Here is a 22,613-nt window from a genome sequence, read left to right as displayed (position 1 = left end):
ATATAAAATTCGTTTTAAACTCGGAGCGGATATTTCCTTCTGATTTTATTAGTTAATGTCTCCTATTCAAAAAGAGACAGACTTCTGCCTATTTTGTTGGGACATGTAACCGAATCAGATTATACAATTCGATTAGTCTTGGTATGACAGGTCGACAATGATGTCAGATGCCTATAAAAGGACTGTGGCTAAAACCTTTCAATAGCTGAAAAGCAGTGTAATGTTGGATTCAATGATAAGAAAGCGTCTGCATAAGAAGCGGGTGTTATATCAAGGCCGCGTTGATGTGGCATCTTTGGATATTGGAAATCAAATTTAATGTGTATGTACAAAAATTGTGAGTAATTATTCGGCATAAATATAATTTAATGCAATTATTTCAGAGAAAACTGTTAATATGGAAATATCCATAAAAAAGGAAGATTTATGAGAGAAGTCATCCTTTCATACATTGTTAGGAAACATATTTGAAATAGTGTCAAGAAGAGATGTTAAGGATATTTCAGATATTGCTTTTAAAAGAATAAAATTTTTAAAAGCATATTATAAAATTAAGGGGGATTGAAAATTTCAGTTTGTGTACCTAGACATGACATTGGAAAACTTGGAGTAATTCAGTGAAATTCGGTTAAAAAATATTCCAATTAACTCAGCAGGATCAGAAAGGGTGAATTGAACACTGTCTCACAGTCGCCTATATATAAGCTATTACAAGTAGGAAACATCCATGCTTTGAAGAAAACCCATAGTCCTGACAGAAGCATCGTAGCTCAAGGAGGTGGAAGGCGGATTGAAATTGATGGTAACTGGCATAGTTGACTGAAATTTGGATAGAAGCTTGTTGTTCAGCTTCAGCAAAATATGGCTGTAGTTAGTTTTAGTTACTTACCCATACCTCAGTTAATAATATTATTTTCCTTCGTAACGAATCTTTTTCGGTTTCAGTTTTATATAACATTTCTTGTATTCAGATATATGTTGTAAATTATTATAAGTTAGGTTCTGTAATTTGAGTCATTCATACCTTTCATCTTGGAAAACAATTACAAGGATACTGTTAGAATGAATTTCTCGGTATGAACTAACAGAGCGTAGTTGAATCATGTTTATAGCATCATCTTAATTTTCATGCTATTATATAATATTGTCATTACCTAATTAATAACTAATTTTGCAATATCTAATATCATTAAAGTCTAATCATATCATTAAATATGTACCGTATATTTGTGTAAAAACAACACCTTTTAGAGACACTGGTATTGACATTCTAGTGAATTGTTCGATATTCAACCGGTATATGCAAATTTATCTTGAACAATTTGTCTGTAGAAAACCGCAACTATCGCTTCCAAACGATCGAACTTGAACCGTGTTCTATCTGTGTTCGGTGAAAAATGGTGAGAGTGCGAAACAATTTAAGTTTTGACGAGTAACTCGAGAACTCGATAGTTTAACGATGAAAAGGCCAACTTGGAAACCAAAAAGCTCTTCGCCGCAATCGGCATGATAAGTTTTGATGGAGCGCCGCTCTCCACTTTTACAGCGCCAACGAATTACTTTCAAATTATGTTTTGAAGTTGCTGTAAAATCTTTTTTATTTTGCGCACGTTTTTAAAAAAAATTTTAACGATATACTTTCGTAATTACTTTTACAAAAAATAATACTACTTTAACATCTATAATACTATAAAAGCTATTGCAATAAAATAATAATATTTATGTTTCGAGTTCTGAAATCAAACAACATTTATCAACAAACATTTATCAATTGGTGAAATTACTATTTTTTTTCTATTAAAATAACAATTACATGGCTTTTCAGTTTTTAAAAGACTTTCTTTTTTAATAACTGGTGCACTCGAAAGGATTCCGGGTAAGTTAAAAGGATGTTTTTTTTAAATTCCTTTAATTAGCCGGAATCATTAATTATCGGAAATCATATCAACTAATTATTTAATTATCAAGAAAAGAAGACATGTTGACATTGAATTTAGTAATAAGTTACAAAAATTCCAGATTCTCCAGAAAACAAAGTCCTTCAAACGCAAACTAGCGGACCAAGATGCAGGCGATACTCAAATATAATTTTACAACTATAAGGACATCCCTGGGGCTATTTTTTTAGGAGGGATATGTTATATAATGAACGACCGATTTAGTTGTAGAATTTTTGTGGAAGTTAAACAAAGGTTTATATTGTGAGAAAATATGGTAATAATATGATGATTCCCAAACAAAATTTCATTGTCGGTATCATCAATAGCTTTATTGTCACAAAGAATCGATATTTTTGTCGGTTGTCAAATGTTGAATTTATGAGTGTATTCAGAAATTTGCATTGCCACTAAAAATGTTGAGTACTGATTAAACCTATCCGCCACTGATATCAAACAGCTATTAGAATATAATATATTCAACGTTGAATATAATTTTTGACACTAACCGTTAGTACTACTACGATTTATTTATTATAAAAATGTAGGTATTTTGTACCTGACTTCTGCCTGTATCTGATTTCGATTCATTAAAGAATTTTATCACCAAATGAAATGTGCGACAATCTACTTTAGGTGCCAAACCCATTAATGGACAGTGAGATGCAGAAAATAATATTAGACCTATTGTTGTTTCACAATTGTGTATGAGAGTAACCGAAATTGACGTTTGAAATGCGACGAGTTACTGCGTATGAAACACAACAATAGCAAGCACGAAATTGTAATGAAATTGAGTGATTTTTCAACCACAGTACTCCTGCGATTCAAGAAACAGCAGTAGTCTACGACGATCGGATATAGTTTATAGTAGTAACAGTTGAGTTATAAATGTGGAAATCACAATCGTTTTTCGATATTTTGAGGCGTTAAAATACAGCGGTGTATTTGTTTGATTATGTTGTTCCAGTGGAATAGTAAAATTGCCACAGTCGGTCACATCACCATATCACTCATTACTTGACATTAAAATAACATTAGTATAACATTAAAATTTATATAAAAAATCATTATTTATCATATAGAACAGACTATTATTATTTTCAAAGAGAGATGTAAGTGATACGATGTAAATGTAAATACTCGCTAGTATATAATCTTTTAGGACTATCGATAATACTTTGCTTTTCATTGTAATAAATTTCCTTTAGTGAATTAAAACTCGTTCTCAGAAAATAAAACGTAGCGTCGAAGTCGATATCGAAAGATTATAATTATTAGAGAAATAGTTCAAAAGGAAGAAAAAACGGTTCGATGGATCATCACAAATCAAAATAGAAAATAATGAGAATCAGCAAATAAATAATACTAATAAGAAATAGCTCTAATATATACCTGCAGGTAATTCAAAACAAAAATGCTGCATGTAAATTTAAATCCTAAAATTAAATTTTATTCCTCATTCGGGAAATATGTTTCAAACAGAATTTATATTATTTAAGACATAAATGCTATAACTAATTCTGCAATATCAAATGATTGTTGCGGGTACTACACTACGGTACCTATAAGATTGGTCAGAATAAGGAATCATTCAAATGGATTAATGACTTGGAACAAAACGATAATAACTGACCCCTCTGAGATATAGTCAATTATTTCAATAACATATTGTATATATGGATGAAAAAAAACGAAATACTAACAAATTATCCTTTTCAATGAGATTAAGTTTCGCACTGAATAATGGCAATAAGAAAACTAATAGTGCAACTTGAAAATATTATCAGTAAGGTTTTTGTATACAGATACCCTATGTAAAGCGAATTAGTGACTTGTAGTCACTTAAATCTAGACATGATTATTTCTTACAAAAATAATGAAAAAGCAGAAATTATCATACACTCACTGCATTCTACTATTGAACAAATTAGAAATATGCATTTTTTCTTTTATTTATTTTTCATATTTCTGCAAATATTTGTTCATTTGGAAAACAGCTTTTAAGCAAATAAAGTTTTACATATTCAGGAAATTTATTAAAATTCAAAGAAATTATACATAAAAAATTCTTTAGAATTAAAATATTAAGTATAACTTGAGTGATAAAGTCCATTAACAAACACAAAAGGTATCAAAATTATTATTTTTAATCTAAGCCTTACAAAACTAAACCACGAATATTTTAATTTTAAAACACTATAATAGCTAACGAATTGTTTTATTTTATTTCCGTATGTGTTTGTTTTAGTTTGAAACGATTTTGGTGTAGTTTATTACCATTTCCACCAAAATTAATATTCACAGTTCCACTCCAGCGCGTTTTTACTTGGAAATTAAGCAATTAAATGTTGTTCAAAAATACCACGCTAAAAGCCATCTGACAGAGGTGTTAGCCAATTATTATAATGTCGGCGGAGATGTTGCGTGTTTGAATTTTTCCAAATAACAATTTCTGAGCCGGCATACCAGCTCGGACTCGAGACACGCTATTCATTTTTATTTCAAACGTCTAACACACAATACATTTCGGGAAACGCACGATGGTTGATTTAAAACATGCGATTGTCGAGAGCCATGTTGTAGCGTATGAATTTTAATATTTCCCACCCATGGCTTCCTTGATTTTCTTCCTGGAAAATAACCGAAACTATAACCATTAGAAGGGCGGTCGAAATATCTGCTTACAACTCGAAAAAAGCACGAAATCTCTTTTTTTTATTATCTTTTTATTATTAGTTATTTATTATGTTTAAGTTGCTTTTTAATTAATACACAGCAAGGATTATTTTATATATGGAATAGTATTAAATTAATTAATTATCCTCTAATCGGTGATATTGGGATTGCTTAATGATATAAATATTCTGCAAATAGCAAATAACCTTTGTAAAAGAGTTAATACCCTCACTAGGCAATATTTTGGCACAAATTTTTGATTAGAATTTCCTAGAATGCATTAGAAAACTCTTCGAATAACTCCTTCATAACCGTATTTATTAACAATGGAACAAAATCACGTTTAATTCATACTAGTTGGAAGGGGTTTTGTGAATTGTTTCATCACTCTAGATAACAACCATCATATCTTTGAACCAAAATAAACAGTAGTACTAACTCGGTAGCTATAACAGAAACGTAAAAGATAAAATTTAGAAATAGGAAAGGAAATGACTATTATAAACATAATTGACGAGTTTAAATAATTGTTGTTACATTTTGAGTCAGTAAGATCTAAGAATTCGTGAATAATACCTGTTACATTGAAGAAAAACAATTATATTCTTACAGATTTTAAAGTAACTGTGAATTTCTGTATAAAATTCTTCAGATTTATGTCTTTCTCTATGTTGTAAGGATTGTTATTAAATAGTGGGCTAATATTTGTTGGCTGTATTTATTTTGATCAGCGATGTCTTAGTGAAAAGGCGACTAGTACTAAACATCCTGCTCTAACAGTTGTGTTCGATGGATTGGCAATTTCGTTTATAAAACAACAATTTTTATTTGACAATATTGAGTTCACTGTGTAAAAGCGTTAGTCATAGAACACTTAACGTTGCGTTTTCGATATTCACCATGTTGTTTTATTTGAAGGAAGCTACCGAAGCTCACTAAATGCTTTAAAATCAGTAATGTTTTGGTTTAAAAAGATAATGAATTGTAAGACTTATTCGACGAAAACCCAGATCAAACTCAACTCAAGCATTTTTAGGCAATGTAGCATTTGATTAATGAATAACTTGTAGCTTACACGCCATGGGAAAGATCTAAAAGAAGGGAAAGTTGCTACTATGCCAATTAACTTAAATGCAATTTCGAATCGTTTTAACATCACGGTTTCATTCTTTGCCATGTAATTTTTTTTTGTCACATTTAGGAATGAAAAATATCACCACAATCCTTAGCGTAAAATATCATGAATTGCATACCGCTAATTAGCACCTGTTCAGAAATGGATGTAGCATATCTCGACTGGTAAACTGTTTCGGGAGACAGAATAAGTTGGAAAATTGATCGGCAATTGGATCGCTGCCGAGTCAACATTGTTTTTTTTGATACAATCATATGTAACCAATCGACCGGCCTGTTGGTGACAATCGCACATGTAAACAAATACGGCAAAACAAATTTATAGAAATTATTTTGATTAATAAATATTTTATCATTTATTAGTAAACGCCTTTCAAATTTTAAAAACACCAGAAAACGTGAAAGTGTCTAATATAATGAACTAACATCTTTGATGATACCTGGTTTGCTTGTTCTTTGGTATAAATACTTGTTTACCGTTATCGGTACCCATACTATTCCAAAACCGTTTATATAAGTTCCCAATAATAATGATAAGGTGAGATTAGATTAATTATAAGATTAGTATTATATTATGGTTAAATTATATTGCAGTCAATATAATACTGCATTATATCTATTTCAATTATTAAAATTTTATCTTCCTCATAATTTTATTTGATATGATACCCACCATAATACCAGCCGGAAATATTGCAATTAAACAAGGACATTAGGAGTTTTTGTGGGTCAGTTTTTGCGCCGGAACAGAGACATAAAATGGAGTTTGTCCATTTTTTCCCAACGCTTCATATTCGGAGTAAAGCCCATTACAATAAAGTACGCTTTTGTTTGTGCTTTTGTGGTGCCATTTATTCCTTCCCCCGTTTTGTGAGTCCGTTAATAAAATATGCAGCTGGCTAATTAATTTTATGTCACAACTGGAGGACACTTTTTCGACGGAGAAATATTAATCTAAGGGCTGCTATTTTATTTTGTTTTATTTTATGTATGATATAATAAAAATAGGATAAATCTAATCCCAAAAAAATATTATCTATCTAATTAGTATATTTTAGCTTGAAAACTTTTTATTTATGTTTCATATAGAGTATACAATAATTATTAGGTCCATTCTAAACTAAATTGAAATCGCGTAAAATTCAATGAAATAGGACTCATTTATAGAAAATACAAGAATAATTTTATCGAATAGTGGTAGCTCTTCAGTCAGAGATCCCTGCGTAATCCTTCCTAAAACTATTTAAAAAAATATATAAGACATTCTTCTAATCTTTTAGCTGAAATGCTAGATAAGGGTGAGTTTAATATGGACGCGGCTAATATGCTTTGATATCAAAGGGCTAACATGTTTGGGAAATTCTGAAAATGGTCATTCATCAATATCTTTCATTGAAAAGACTGAAAGATCATTGAAAATTAATAAAAGCAATTCGTAAAGCTAGATTATGGCTTGGTTTTTATATGTAGAAATCCAATAGAGCTACGTAATAGTAGACCATCTGAACGTGCCTGCTTCTTACAGTCAAGTATGGAGGAGATTCCGTTATGATTTGGGTGGTATTATCGTGGTCCTAGTGCGAATGAATATGGCCAATAATAAATTTCTTACTATGACAAGCATTTTGCTCTTTGGCAGCCATACCCTAAAGTAACAAATGCCGATCGACACAGTCAAAACTTTTAGTCTTGCGTTGAGGAGCATCAGAATATAACTAATCATCTTCCTTAGCTAACGCAATCTCTAGGCTTCAACATAATATATATATATATATATATATATATATATATATATATATATATATATATATGTATATTTTAAAAGCACTTGGTTGCAAATATATATATATATATATATATATGTATATATATATATATATATATATATATATATATATATATATGTATATATATATATATATATATATATATATATATAATTAAACATGTAAAACTAACTCATAATAATTAACTCGAGGCATGTTTATTAGCCATTTACAAAATGTAAATGTGTATCATCATCTGGAAAGAAAAAAAAGACCATATTTTATCGCAATACCTGCCGGCATTACGTGAAACTCGAGACAAAAACGCGTAAAACCGCCACGACACAAACGAAAATTCTTACGCGCTTATTCACACACTCATTTTGGAATTTACACTGACGGTAATTGACCGTGTAACAGAAAGTAACGAAAAAAAAAACATAACAATATCCCTTCACGCTATGGCATAAAATAATTTGCTTTTCGCGAAATTTTTTCACTGTCACATATCAAAAACTTTTCTGACGTCTCGACAAACTTCAGCGTTGTTTGTTTCTGTCGTTGAATGGAATGTGTTACACGGCGAAAAAGGAATATTTATTGTTTTCGAGAAAAGTTTTTTTTTGTTTTTGGATTCCATTTGTTAGAAGCATCCAGCTTTATATATTACTCTGAAACCTATTTCTATCTGCATTATGTTGTAATGAATTTGGTTACTAGACGAATGTATGTAGAACTAAACAAACAAGAAGAGAAGTATCAATGCAATATATTAATAATATCTGTTAAAATAATCGTAATTCCCTGTCGTCATGTAATTCAATCTGATTACATCAAATATACGCTGCATGCTATTAGTAATGTTGGATAATGTGTATGGGATGGCTTTTGAATTTCGGGACTTTGCTAAATTACTTAGCAACGGGTAACTGAAGTTGGCTGGTTTTTGCAAACCTTATCGCCAATTAACTGAATCCATGTCGATAAACTTAATTTAAATTGTTGGTCACTAGAAATGTATTTTAAACATCACAACTAAATAAACCGGCCGGTTTTATTTGTGACCGTAGTATGTTTAAGCATGGCTTCCTTATTTAAGAAGGTGACCAAATGATTGTATGTTGTTCCAGCCTAGTCACTGGTTTTAACTTGTAACATAATTAGCCTTGGGAATTGAATAGTAGCTTTGAATACCAGTTTGCGTATAATATTCTTTTAAGCTGCAACGTTTCTGCAACTTCTGACTGATATTCTTATAGTTAACTACTTTAAACAATTTGAGTTCGCTTTTGGTTGTATTAACTATAACTATAATACGTCTACATAAATTCTATTCCATGATGATCGTGGTTATAAACAGGGTTGATAAATTGATAAGCAGTTCCAGAATATACAATATTCCAGGAATTCCCAAACTAAGCATGGCTTTCAAAGCTTCTATTTCTTCATAATTCAATGCATCATATGTAGGAAACTTTGAACCATTATGGTTTGCTGTTGTTAGTATACATCCTAAACTGCAATGTCTTGGTCTAAGTTTAAGTAGATTAATTTAAGAAATGGACTATACAGCTGTGCTGCTATCCTGAAAAGTCGCTCTCTTTCTTTAAATATAATAATTTTGAGTCATATGATTTCTCAGGACTGCAATAAATTTGGTATTTGTAGAGCATAGAATAACACCTTTTTACATAATATACTTAGGACAAGACATCCTACTCCAAGAGAACATGGAGATTTGTTACTTCCCTTGTTACTTCTCCAAAGTTTGTACTGTAATCGTTAATCACCATTGCCTCCACTTATTTCATATTTTTATTGCTGGAGTAAAGAAGACATTGTAACACTTTTGAAGCTGGCTTAGACGGAGACGTCGTTTTATCTATAAATAGTTTCTTGTAGATTAAAAGTAGCACGGCTTAATTTTTCATGCAAATATAAAACATATACATAAAATACACTAATTGATTACTAGATATAATACTGTGATCAAAAGATAGTGAAAGAAACTCGAGATGTTGATTATTAAAGATCGTGGGAAATTCAGAAAAATATCGATATTTTTCTGAATCTCTACTATACTTTAAGGAAATTAAAGAGGCAGTTAATCGATCATTTGTGAAGTGGACAAGAACGCCAAGGAACACCAACAGGAGTCACTATCGATTTTATGGTTATTCTGAAATATACTTAAAGAAAATAATTAGGGTTTCCACAAGTTCAGTATAATAATTTTGTCAAGAGGAAGTAAAATTTACATGGCGTAACCTTAATAAAACTCACAGGTCAATTGAAAAGTCCTCAGCCTGACACATAGATGGCACTACTAGAAATTAGGCTGCAGAAACTTTAAAGAAATTGTATCATATATATCTTATTTGTCATTTCAAACATATTTTGTCTCTGTAGAAAAATACAATTCCGTACTGTACTGTTGAACATGTTCACGATTATAATAATTCCAATATTTCTACGTGCTAAATTCTGACGAGCATAACATAATCTGCATACATTTAGTACAAGACCTGATTCCGTTGCACCATGCTGATACTTATTTATCATTCCGATATGGTAACGTAATAAACTCTCGACTAAATGTAGAGGAAAGCAAAGAATTTTGCACATTTGAATTTCAAATAGGGAAATTTTTACGTGTACATCTACACAAAATCCGAAAGATCCCCGTCTGTATAAATTACAACGTTATAATTTACGAATATCTTCGCGATAGCGGATTTATCTGAATTTTGATATATTTCGAACGATTTGTTCCGTGGGATATGGTGCGTATTGAATTTACAGGGGAGGATATCTTTAGGTTGTTGAAGGTAAGATATGTGCCGGTAACTGAGTTATGGAAATGCCATGCGAAAATGGGGTTGCCCAAAAGGGTTAAGAATAAATTGAGAATAGTTTTTCTTCTGTCAATTTTATTTTGACGTGACAAAAATTATATGTAAGCGAACATATAGAGTTTAAACTTAAAAAAAAACATTCGTTGAAAAAGTGTATGTGTGTATGCTCATATATTTTAGTCACATTCAAGATGGGTATATTACTAACTGGACGGCCTCAATAGGATTTTCATAATCAAAATAATTTTCTACGTTATAATAGATGTTTTAGCGAGGCTTTATCTAAACCTACTACAATATTTCATAGTTTTAATGAAGACATCATTTCCATTCTAAAAATGATGGCCTTTATGGAAATAGCAACTGCTGCCTATGTGTTCGTGGTTAATTGTTAAAATAGAGAAATTGAAGATCATAATGCTTCAAAATTACATAACTAGAAGGTACCGTAATTTATCACGAAATTTTAGATATTAAATTTTTTTTTAATATCTCAAGTTCTACTGAATTTTCTTGAAATAAGTGGTGAGCCTTTTAGTATACGTGCTTTTATCGTATCAAGGTGAACACCAACTATAATATTTTCATTATTTCTAAATATATCAAAAAACGATAAAACAATTTCAAGCAAAAAGTTGTTTATAATTTGATCCATTAAATAAAATTATCAGCCTGTATCGTTAACCATTAGTAAATATTCAGTAAAAATTAATAGTAAAATGTTTTTTCCTCTGTAAATTCTCTTAGTTCACTTGAAAAAATATCTTATACCTAATGGGTTTAGGCTTAATATGGTTGTTTTTAAAATTGTTTTTAAATTTTCTTTGTATGCAATCATAACTATTAAAAAAGACATAAAACTACATATAAGCTGTCTTGATTGGTGCAGTGGACAAAACGACAAGACAGTCCTCCTGCTGTTGTGACAGCCGCGGATTCAAATCCTGCTAGAGCATGGATGTACTTTATGTTTTCGATTGTAATAGGAAATGTCTTTGTAGGCAACAATGGAAAATCCGACAAAGAATAACCATCCGAGTCAAGCCAGTAACCAGACAGACCGGATGTTTTCTGAGATTGCCCAATCGATAGGCTTAATGCCCAGGACCGTGGTTCGGAGTCCACATTAAACAGTAGGTTCAGTCCAAATAAAAGTTCATTGGTAAAAAGGGGACTTTTAATGTATGTATATAAAATTATATAATGACATTATATAAATAAGTTTATGTATATAAAAAGCTGCATAAACATAAATCAATATCCACTGCAGCTAAAATACCAGCAGCAAATGTAGGTAATTAAATCAATATATATGATTAAAGTCTAATAATTAAAAAAGCTGAACTAGATGATACCAATGGAATTCCTTTGAGAATCTGTAAGATAAATAATAATCTGTAATACATTTGCGAAGAAGAATTGTGAGCAGAGTCTGTTATAAAAAGTTTAGTCACGAATATTCTACGAGTATGATGGTAAAAATGCGGGGGGCATTTTTCGTTTAAAATATTTTTCTACTATAATTTATAGACCTTAAATAAAAAGCCCTAAGAAATAAATTTTAGATTATAATTTCTATTAAAACAAGGAAATACAAAAATAAACTAAAATAAAAATAATATAAAAATAAATAAAGCAGCTTTTTCATTTCCTTTTCTTATTGAGCATAGGAAAATATATTCAACCATGTAACAAAAAAAGTTGTTATTTAAAATTAAAGCCTTTACTACTTTAGTGGTAGTAGTAGCGCATCTTGTCAGTTAGTCTAGGAAAATTTAAATTGGTTTTTGTAGAAATTGCGCTATCATTGGCTACTCATTACAGGTTGTATAACAACTCTCAATTAACAGGTTAATTGTGAACTTCCCGGCCTAACACATAGATGGCTCTACTAGAATTAAATCCATAAGTTTTTAGTTAGTTCTTAACCTCCAAAGATGCGTGTATAAATTTGACAGCTGTCGGATCATTAGTTTGTGAATTATAGCATTTTGAGTGAAGTAACTTTTATTATTGTGAAAAAAATTGACAAAAAGGAATTTCGCGTGCTGATAAAATATTATTTTTTGAAGGGAAAAAATACAGTTGAAGTAAAAACTTGGCTTGATGCCGAGTTTCCGGACACTGTCGCAGGAAAATCAACTATCAAGGATTGATATGCTAAATTTAAACATGGTGAAGTGAGCACCGATGACGGTGAACGCAATGGACGCCCAAAAGAGGTTGTTATCGACGACAACATTAAAAAAATCCACAAATTTATTTTGAATGACTGCAAATTGAAATTGATTGAAATATCAGACACTCTAAAGATATCAACTGAACCTGTACATTATATTATTCACGAATATTTGGCTATTTGAAAGCTTTGTGCAAATCTGATGCTGCGTGAGCTCACTTTTGATCAAAAACAACGACGAGTTGATGATTTGGAGCAGTGTTTGAAGATAATCAAGTGTAATAAATATATGACTCCATCATTTCAGTCCGAAGTACAATCGACAGTCATCCGAGTGGAGTGCATACGATGAACCCGCTCCAAAGCGTGGGAAAATGCAACAGTCGGTTGGCAAGGTTATCGCGTCTGTATTTTGGGATGCGCTTGGAATAATTTCCATTGACTACCTGTAAAAAAGAAGGACAATCAACAGCGACCATTACATAGCATTATTGGAGCATTTGAAGCACGATATCGCCGAAAAACTGCCGTATTTGGAGAAAAACAAAGTGCTGCTTCAACAAGACAATGCACCGTGTCACAGGTCATTGAAAACGATGGGAAAAATTCATGAAAGGGCCTTCGAATTGCTTCCTCATCCACCGTATTCTCCAGATTTGGCCTCCAGCGACAATTTCCTGTTCCCAGATCTTAAAATAATGCTCGGTGGGGAGAAATTTTCGTCGAATGAGGCCTATTTTCAGGCAAAGGACACATCGTACTACAAAAATGATATCGAAAATTTGGGGGGTCGCTATAATCAGTGTATCATCCTTAAATTATGTTGAATAAAAAAACTAATTTTGCCAAAAAATGTGTTTTACTACGGTAGGCCCGGGACTTTTCAATTGACCCGTTTGCTTATACCTATGATTATACACAGTTTTAGTCTAAAGGTTGATTCCTGATACCACTGCTAAATTCTTATAAATTTGCGTATAATCTAACCAGTATTTTACCTTTGGCCACACTTCAATCAAAAATTTTTGCAATCTTTTATTAAAATTAAACAGGGTTTTATTTTCACGACAACTAGAAACGGCGGTTTTAAATCATGGAAAAAAAGATGGTTAGTTCTCTTTAATAAGAATCGTGTTCATCCATTATTTTGAACACTTTGCGTAAGAAAAATATCCATCAAATTTTTTATTATCAAAAAATAGTAACGACTCCAGTAAGATATATTTTTATGACAAAATAAAGCAGATTATAACATTACTTTGACAGACTTTTACATACAATTTCCTATTACAACCAATAACTACCTACGTACGTAATAAATTAGGAATACAAATACCCTTATTTTGAATTCGAAACAAATTGCTGAAGAGTCCTTCAGAAATAATAAACTAAATTTACCACATTGTCTGTTCCGAATAATTTTACCGGATTCTCCAAAATTAATGAGCTGTCTTAGACTAACAAGAAATGACATATTACGAGAATAATAATTTGCCTACCTTCGAGAATACAAAGGGAATGGTTTGGTATGCTTTTCTTCAAAATGGATTGGGGTTTGAATTGAATATAGGCGAGATATTTTTGGACTAATGATATTTTTGGTGTATAATATTATAACGTGTGGTTGTATCGGTTCATCCTTAATTATAGTTCTTCTAGACGCGTCGATATAATTATATATTTTCATGATTGTTTCCATCATTAAGTATTAATAACTAATGAAGCTTTATAGCTAGTTGTAATAGTATGCGTAATAGTTTAATATGATGGAATTTTCTCTATGAATTATTTTCTGGAATGGAAATATTTTCTATAAATTAATATTTTTAATTTTTATAATTAAAGTGCTGCTAGAAATTAGACACTTTTTGTCACTAGTGATATTCCAATGGAAGTTAATTATTTGTCATTTTGGCTGGATTAAGGTACTTTTTATTGAGTTTAGTTGATTTTATTCAAAACTACAGAATACTCACTTAAAATCATACTGCAATCGACATTGCAGTATCGAATTCAACTTAATAATAGTATAATGGGGAGACTTCACAATCATAATTAATTAATAAATAATAGAAATCACAAATACATACCCGAAATTATTATAGAAATAATATCCTGTTGTCCGAATATGACTCATAACCACTCTTCTTTCTTTTTTGGATCTCTTGATGTAAAGTAATAATGCGCCAGATAGAAGTTGATACACAAAATTAGTTGGTATACTTTAACAAATTCTGAAGTAATCTTTAAACAGTAATCTTAATAGTTTCTCAGTAATTTATAATATACTAGAAACAGCTTGTACGTCCGAAAGACATTTTCTCTCAGTTTTAATAACGAATAATCTAATCCAAAAATAACTTTTTTTATTTGCGTACAGGAATGTGTTTATACAAATTGTTTTGTTTTATTTTGGCTTTGAAATTGAAGTTCTTGAAAACCTTTCTTAGATTTTTATTTAAATTTTTTTTTAGATTTGTTTTTTTATTACAGGAGGTTGTTAAGCCCTCAACTTTAAATACTTCCAAAGAAAAAAATTTTGATGCTGCCCACTAGTGAATTGTAAATAGATTTTTTGTTGTGAAAATGCCTTATCATTGATAAATATCCTAAACGATATCATAACCGTATCATCATCCTCAATCTACTGTCTACGGGGAGCATTTTTTAGATCGACTTATATGGTCTTGAATCCTGTCTTTTTGGGAGCTGCATCTTTAGTCCGAATGGTTGATTTTGCCACAATTTCGATAATTCTTTCACATTTCAATTGATAGAGATGTCCAAATTATTGTGATCTCGGATATGCCTTTTGTTTTCCAACGACGCACCTATTTTTTTTATAAATCTTCAAGAAACTATTTTAATTTTAACAAAATATACAGAAAGAAGTGCTAGACTGTAACAGAATATAAATCTCGGGAGCCATATACAAGATTGCCAAGATGATGTAGAACTTGTATAAATACCTCCACTACAGTGTAAATTATCTTTGGCAAGCACCGACTCGGATCTCAACTGAAGAATAACAAATAAATTTTATGAATTAATGTAGAATGTAACTAATAAAATCATCAATAAATTACCTTAAAATTACCTAATGTGCACTACCATATTGATTAATAACCTCTATATTTTAGCAGTTTTTAATCGCATGATGTATTTTTCTGTCTATTCAAGTGTTGCCTTTCAAACAAGTTGTAGCAAGTAGTTTCACTACTATAGGAACAATGAGTATAGTAAATGCACAATGTATTAATAATATATGTTTGAGTCCAATTAGTATAACTTTATAATGCTCTTTAAAGAAAAAACGCGATTTTGCAATACCTGAATGTTGTCTTTGGAAATACGTGCAAATCTATATGAAATTTTTTACAGGCAAAGAAAAACTGTTTGATAAGTGGGTGTTATCAAAAGATGAAATATTCCTTTGATTTAGCATCCGTATTAATATTTCTGATAAAATATAAGTATCTGATCTGTGACAATAAATCGGCAATTTCTAAAAAAATCAGAGGGGATCTATTTATAGTTCCGAGATATTACTTAATAATATTTGACGATAACGAATTGTTATTTATTACATAATTTAAAGGGTAGATAGGTAGCCGCCAGACGATTTGGACTCAGTAATTTTTAGCCGTGACTTTTCTAAAACAATAACCAAAAAAATCTGACACAAAACCGAGAATGGTACAGAGATGGTAAGAGAACAGAAAAAACAAATCTCATTTTACGAACAAAATATATAAATTGTAAAACAAACACGGACACGCGCCCCAGAAACCGAGTATAAAAAGAAAAGAAAATATCAATTTTCTGCGCTCTGTTAGATCTTGCTTTACACCCTTGTATAATAAGAGATATAAGAGCTTGACGTATATTGTGTAAATCTCGGATGGCAAAATGAAAGGAAAGCAAAATTCAACAAAAATATTATTTTTCAAAGCTCCAGCTCTCGTTTGATATATAAACCATGAAAGACATTCCTAATGCTTTGTAAATAACTTAATTTTTTTTTCTTCTGCTTCTTGGCCTTGTTACAATGGTTTAGGTTTGGATGCTCTTTATTTCAGGATAGAGGGTAAATTTAAACAGACGATATAATATAAAAAATTCAAAATTATATATATATATATATATATATATATATATATATATACATATATATATAGATATATGTATATAAATATTAGTTATAAAAAAAAGAAAGTAACTTTCTAATGTTGCCATGAAAACATCGTATATCCAAAAAAAATATAATGGTTATTGCGGGTAGAATATTTTTCATTAAGTCTACGTATATATAAAATATAAACAGGAAATATATTCTCTGCCAGTTCACTGTTGATTTTTTATAAAAAGTATTTATTTTTATTAAATATATAACTTAGTTTTTTCTATATCGTCATTTTCCTTCAATCTGGATTTTTTCCTTATCTTTTAGATATTTACCCTAAAGTTTTTTAAAAATCGAGATTGTTCTTTGTTCCATCCAACAAGTTTAGTCAGTACTTCGGACTAAATGTCAAAAACTCCTTAGCAATCAGAGCATTTTTGTTTTTGCTTAACTTCATTCATTAAATATCAAATTTAATGGTTTAATGAAATTATTAGTTCCAACCCTATTTAAATATTTTTTGTTACAAAGGATTATATATTCCTGAAAATTTAATCCATAAGTAGATTCTATAAATATCAATTTCTTTTTATAGATAAAATCGAGCTCTGATATACTACTCGTTTTTATTGTTGTGTTGTGCTCTAAGGAAGGAAGACGTCCAGAAAGTAGAAGCCCAGAAGGATGAAAAGACGTGAATAATATTTGGCGTACAAAGCATGTTCCTATTCCAAACTAAACATTTTCTGACTCATGTGAACGGTATGACTCCTTGCTTAGTAAATACCATTTTCTAACCGAACTATATGAACAATTTGTTAAATTGTTGATTTTTCACATTTCTTTCAGAAGGAGTTCTTTTTCTATTGTCCAATAGTGAAATTCACATACATCTCCGCAATTTCTTAGGTTGTGTTTTGTTAAAATATACTCAACAATTTATTCCTTTTATATTAGATACAAAATTGGCATTGAATTAAAGAACTTCTATTTCCTCCCTTATTCTCACAAATTTATTCATTTTAGACTTAGTTATTCGGACTATATCATTAATTTAAAATTAGTTTTCATAAAATAATTAATAGACGGGAACAAAATAAGAAATATAAAATTTGATAAATCCTTAAAATATCTCAAATTAATCTGACATTCAGTAATGCACATATTTAGGTATGTCATTGAATCATATCACGAGAACAGAAAAAAGCTTTGATATACAATAATTAAAGTATTGCAGCATAATTTCATCTAGTGTTTAAATATATCTGGAGAGTTTTCAATAGCAATTGCAGTTTAACAGTCTCCACGTTTGCCTATTAGTATAACTGGGAAGGGGAACCTGTTTGTGTTGAGTATTATTGAGACTCATCTTGAATCGGAAGTCACTCATTTTAGATATATTTTAACATTTTTTTACTTCATAAGCTACAATATCTACAATTACAAATAATTCATAGATTCCCATGTATCACGAGCATTCTCTTAGTTTTATTGTTGAATTCGTATAACCTTCACACCATCCAAATCAGCGCCAAAAGTATCAATTTTAGTTCTCACGTATGTCTCTCTGAGAGGTTCATTAACTTACATACCCTTAAACGAAAGTATTTCTGCTTGAAACATAGTTTTAAGAAAATATATTGCAAAAATGAAATTATACATCTAACATTTATAAATTAGAAATATGAATAGTCGATTAAGTTAGATTTGCATTCATTAGATAGTTGTATGTATTTGATCTGTGATATATCTCTTGGTAAAAATGCTAAGTATCAATGCGCACTACTATTAAACAACCTAGCTCTTAAATACAATAGTTTCGACATGTATCTAAGTTAAATAACAGTTTTTCATTATATATTTAGTTATTCAGTTTGTATGGACGCTAATCATGAAACGTTAAGAATTGTATTTTCGACATTCGTTGTTTTTTGTTTGAAATTGATGACATCTGCTGCGGAAACCCATCAAATACTTTTAGAAACTTGTGATGATACTGATCCATTATATACTAATATAAATTCATTAATCGATTTACATGCGGAGCGAAAGATTCAAGCCATCCTCTACAAGCAAGAGCGAAAATGACTACCACACGAATAAACTGGGAATGCCATTTCGAATCGTTTCAACTTGAAAATAGTAATTATTATTTCGACCATACCGTAAGTGAAATGGTGATGGACGTATTCCTTCTCGAACGTTCTTTGGGAGAGAAAAGGAAACAGATAATTGTTGAATTCTATTGGGTTCGTAAGAACAGTTTCATTTTGAATTGGGTAAAATTATTTTTATACTTTGTATATTTAACGTTATAGTAAACAGGAATTGAGTAATTATGTCTAAATAATTGTATCGTATTTAATTTTCAATTCTCAGTCAATATTTATCATTGATATTTAACCTTTACACCCTTTTAAAGACAATAATAATTCTATTTAGGGTTAATCAGCAATATTTCTAAATTATTTTTTTATGGAAACTTAAATAAGTTTTAACTTCCAAAAAGCTTGAGTAAATATCCGGTACAAAGAAAACATAAGATCACATATATTATAAGGACGGCAAATTCAAAACGTTAACAATCAGAATTAAACTAGTCGGACCGAAAAGAGCGACCGAAAGTAGTCGACAGTCGACAGTCGTTTTCAGTCGATAGTTCCCAACGCTAGTTCATAATCATGCACCATCCTCTAATGCATCTCAGTATGGCTTGCCTGACATACGGCTACGTTGAATACGGACATGTTGAACAACATACGGATATGTTGAATAAATTTGAAAAAGAATCTGATTGAATCGCTGCGAAACCAACAGAGAAGGGTGAGAATTGTAGAAAATGATGGATAATATGTTGACAGATATATAATTATTAGAAAAATTATTTAGAATATATGCTAGTACCCAGTAGTAATATATTCCATTAAACTTATTTTATCCAAAGTTAAAGGATCCACAGAGCATGACTTCTAGTATCAACAAACAAAAATAATTTAAGCAAAAATCTATTCTAACGTAACTAAATTTCCACCGTAACTGATTTTTGTGATGGCTAACGATATTATACCGTATAAGTGCCCTGTTTAATGAATCAGATCGATAGTTCATTAACGTTCTGACATTCGACGAATAAAATAATTTACTGGCTATGAAGCCGAAGCTTGCGCTGAAGCCTTTATTTAGTATAGACAATGAATGTAAACGAGAATCACTAATTTGAAATTCATTAAACTTAGAGAGTGAACTGTTGGCCGAATCGTCGAGTGTATAGATAACAAACGGGGCGAATATGATTTTAATAGCTTTTAAAAATGTTTGAAATTTTATTTTTATTATGTACCGCCGGATGAAATTTACGGTATTTTGTCCAACAACTAAATCCAATTTTGCTCTTTATATTTTTAGTTGTTTCAACATTGTACCGTTTCTATTATATAAATAAATGAAATGAACGGTTTTTATACATCTAGTATTAAAATTTTTTTATTTTATTAAACACCAAATAACACCAAATATAGATTAAGTATTTTTAATGAGCTATATTTATTAAATAATTGATGGTGTTATGAATTTTGCGTCTTTAATGGGAAGATGTTGAGCCGGGTTGGTTAATTTTGTAATAGACCCTCATGCGTATTTATGTAAAGCCATTCAACCAGTCGCCTCTACTTTCCGTAAAATAAAACATTTTATTAAAGTAATTTAGTAGTTTTTGTTTTCTATATTATTTCACGTATTATAACAAGCGCAACCGGTAGGATTCCAGGAGATTAATCAAATATGAATTAATTATCAAGGAAAGGAGACAGGTTGGCATTGGATTGCCAATCGTTCCGCAGCTACTCGAAGCGTTTCTTGATGCAGTTAAGTGTAGTTCTGGCAAAAATATCGCACCTGACGCTGTGAGATCACAAAAGGTGAGTTGAAGATTCTCAACGACCACTAGCCCTTAACTATTCCAAGTAAAAAACATTCAAGGGTTGAAAAACACCCCTAGTTGATTTCCGGAACAAGCATCCAGATCAAGGTGTAAGGCCACTAAAAGCGAACTGAAGTTGCCGTGAATTAACATAGTTTACTGGAATTTGAATAGTAGCTTGAAATTCAGGGCGAACGGCGACCGGATTGCAGTAACTAAATTTTTTAGCCGTAGACTATTGAAAAGTGGAGACACCAAAATTTGGAAAACCATTCGGTGAAAATTTGGGTTGAAATGTTGCCATTTCGAAGATCTTGAAAGGCATACTAGCGGGCGAAGGTAAAATCTATACACAAAAATAATTTTTTTAACAACTATATGCTGTCCAGATGACCGCTTCTTTAGGAATGACAATTATGGCTCTGGCTATCCGGCCATGAGGTTGATTTGAGAACTAAATGATTGGTGAATGATTGTGACGGGTTGGTCTCTTTTCTAATAAAGCTTCAGTGTCGTTTTACATCACCATTCAACTAGTAACTCTTTCATATTTTATAACTTGTGTATATGTTATATTTTACACTAATTAGTTCTATGTACAAAAACCTGCTAAGTAGTTGAGTTTAGCAGTTAGATATGATTGTTTAACAGTTGCTTACAATCTGATCAAAATAAATGCAAGTCACTAACAAATTTTATTAGTTTTCTACAAAAAATATAATACATCAAATTGAGAATGAAAAACATACCGACAAGATAAAAATATGTCGAACATAAAACAAGAGTTACATTATTAAAACTACATTAATAAAAGGTCAAGGAGTTGGACATGATTATATTGATATTGATTGTTAATATTAACGAATATAAAAGAGTTTTTGTCATAATAGCGAGTTTAAATCCTTTGAAAATTATAATTGTTTGCAGTGTTATAAGTTTTTAATTTTTTATATGTTTCTGACTGTGTTTTACCTTTTATATAAATTACCACGAACGTGTAGAATCTGACATGGTCATCCTGGTTATGCTAATAACCAAACTCAGTAAGACTAGAAGTCTTCTGGGACGGTATTTTAGTTAGTTATTCGTTAATTCGTCACCATAGTTGCTAAAACGCAGGATACAAAATAATTCTTAACAGCTTCTTCAGCTAATTTATAGTAATTTTACATGAGTGATTGCCTAAATAAAATATATCTTAGTATATATAGTGGGGGGTTGATTCTGCTGCAGTTTGCCATATATTACGGTATGTGATATTTCTAGTTTAAATTAATTAACCTATTGAATTTGATAATTTCAATCCATCAGTGAATCTGTATTTTCATACCGTATATTATTTCAAAATTTGATGATAATAGTTCAATGTGGACTTAGAAATCGCCTGGGTCCAAGGAGAGACCGGATGGTTTTGGAAGGACTTGTTGATCGCTTGTCAGCCAGCAGCCTTAACACAAATGGTCGTGGTTTAGTACCCACATTAATTAGGTCCTATCCAAATAAACCTTTGCTAGTAAAAGGAAGACTCGAAATAACTGCCAACTTCTGAAGTACGATAAAAATAAGTTGTATTATATATTATGTTATGAAATTATAATCATATACTAAACATAAAAGAGGATATGTTTTAGATCCATTTTTCAATGCAAGTTGTTTGATTACTAGAAATTGTATTACTACAAATCTCCCGCTCATTATCAAGAGGGTTGGTTTTGTATGTGACTTTTGTTCTAGTTAGGCTGGTGGGATTTTGACTGTGATTGACTGAACTTTTACTTCAACAACCCAAAAGGAGGACTGCAGCTATCTCCGGTGATTAAAAAACAATGTATTACATGTATTTTGATTAGTTAAATCAGAGGAACAGAATCCACCGTTTTCGAATACTTATCTTGCCAAACCTTCTGTATGGCTCTGAGGCTTGAATACTGTTGCAGTTTAACATTTGTAAGACCTCAAGTCTTTCAAAAGCGATGTTTAAATTAAATTCTACATGTTTCTCTTTGAGATCGCATTAGACA

General features: G+C 30.7%; 1 protein-coding gene across 1 annotated transcript in view; it reads right to left on the bottom strand.

The window, feature by feature from the left end:
- Positions 1-22,613, bottom strand: part of LOC143197942 (uncharacterized) — a 794,565-nt gene that overhangs the window by 429,559 nt on the left and 342,393 nt on the right. The window lies entirely within an intron of this gene.

Source organism: Rhynchophorus ferrugineus, unplaced genomic scaffold, assembly GCF_030347505.1.
Source record: "Rhynchophorus ferrugineus isolate W39M unplaced genomic scaffold, kcgeb_rfMv2 rfM1, whole genome shotgun sequence".
Taxonomy (NCBI): Eukaryota; Metazoa; Arthropoda; class Insecta; order Coleoptera; family Curculionidae; genus Rhynchophorus; species Rhynchophorus ferrugineus.
This window is presented reverse-complemented; position numbering and strand designations above follow the sequence as displayed.